Here is a 1,808-nt window from a genome sequence, read left to right as displayed (position 1 = left end):
TGACAAAATTGAAATGAACTAAATGTACAGATTGCCAAGTGTGTGTATGAAGGTAAAGCAGTAACTGAGAGCTGGATCCAAAAACAACAGGACTGGGTTCTGGTATGGAATGGAATTCTTCTGTGTTTCTGTTGTTTGTCTTGGATTAACTCATCGATTTTCTTGTTTTTCACTTTGTCGATTTGTTTGAATAATTGTGGATCCTTCTTCAGGGTGTTTTCTTTCACCAGGTAGTTCTGATCTCTGATGATGTTGATCGTAATCAGCTTCAACTCGCTGATAGTTTTGGAAGTGAGCAGATTTCCTTTGCTTGAGTCTACAACATGTAACTCAATCTCACATGTGGATCCATGGGAGGATTTGAAAGCCGCCATTGTATTGGAGCATACAGTTGCATCCATCCAATAAGAGACCGAGTAGAAGTGACAGTTCAGTCAGTCGATCATGAGACTTTTAATCTCAGGGTTGTGAGTTTGAGTGCCATTCTGTTTTTCCCTTTTTTTAGGCTTCATTAGCAGAGAGTACAAGGAGTGTGTGACATGAAATTCAACAACAGTATGAGAAAGTCTCACTTTGATTCGGGACTCTTATCTCTCTGCAGCATCTTGCTGCGAAGAGTTGAACTTTATCTCATTTCATTCTCAGCTCAGGGTCAGTGCGGCTCAGTGGGACTTCTGGCTGTCTCCCGCTTCACAATCCATCAGTGCTGAGAAAGCAATGGGGAATATTACTCACATGTTGTGTTCTGTAAACTTTTGGAAAAAATTGAATTATGTATTTACTTCCAAAACATTCATTCTCAGTTCTGGGAAACATAGAGTATATGATCGACTGTTTCAGGAAGTGGGAAAAGTTAAAATATGTTGTGACCAGTGGAGAAGTGGGATGAGAATAAATAGTGCCCTTCTCTGATTTCAACTGCACAAACCCTTTCAATCTGCCTCTGTAGCTTAGTTGGTTACAGCACCTGTCTAAAAAACAGGAGATCCTGGGTTCAACTCCCAGCAGAGCCTTATTGCACATTTGCAGTGTGCTTTAGAAGTTTCCTGATCTTTCATTTACATCTATGTCTTGTGAACTTTGACTTAGAATTCAAATTACATGATGAATTTCAGTCACAGGAGAAAACAGCCATTGGGAAGGATGTGAGTTTGGAATGGCTGTTCCTCCTTGTACAGAAATTCAGTGCTGATATTTCAAAGGCAACTTCTTTCATAGAAGTTTGTTCACAGATGCATTCAACCTGGAAAACAGCTCGACATTAATCTCACTGAAGGAAAGTGTGACCGTGTTGTATGTTTCAGAGTGTTTGTGTCGTTATGTGTTGCTTTCAACTGAGACTGGGACATGACGCAAGTGGGAGGGTTGATCTGAGGTTCGGAATATTTGTCAGTCAGGAACAAGAAAAATCAAAGGAAGCAAATAAGAAAACCTATGTCTCATGTAGTTACCGAGAGACGGTGAGAAGATATTAAACTTTGTTCTATTCAATACAGCTGCGTGAACTTTGACCTGTTCTACCTTTTATAAACAGTATTTGAAGTGTCTCGGGAACAATGTTCAGTGTTGATGAGAGTGGGGTCTGGGTGAGAAGCTGCTGAGTGTGACAGGGTCAGGACTGGATGCAGGAAGTTCTCTGACACTCTCTCTCTCTCTCTCTCTGATGGGATTGAGTTGATTTTCAACTGGCAGCTGTTGGTGTTTCGATAAATGAAGGAGGTTCCCTCCACCCAATTTTGTTGAACAGACAGTGTAGTATAAGGAAGTAAAGGGTTAATGCTGAAGACAGTGGGATCAACCCCTCCCAC

The 1,808-nt window shown here is 41.0% G+C and overlaps 1 non-coding gene across 1 annotated transcript; it reads left to right on the top strand.

Moving 5' to 3' along the window:
• Positions 1-939: 939 nt before the first annotated feature.
• Positions 940-1,013, top strand: trnaf-aaa (transfer RNA phenylalanine (anticodon AAA)). Its single transcript has one exon. It is a non-coding gene; the product is annotated as a tRNA-Phe (tRNA).
• The last annotated feature ends 795 nt before the right edge of the window (positions 1,014-1,808 follow it).

Source organism: Heterodontus francisci, chromosome 35, assembly GCF_036365525.1.
Source record: "Heterodontus francisci isolate sHetFra1 chromosome 35, sHetFra1.hap1, whole genome shotgun sequence".
NCBI classification, from domain to species: Eukaryota; Metazoa; Chordata; class Chondrichthyes; order Heterodontiformes; family Heterodontidae; genus Heterodontus; species Heterodontus francisci.
The sequence above is the reverse complement of the archived record's forward strand: the minus strand, read 5'-3'. Positions and strand labels throughout refer to the sequence as shown.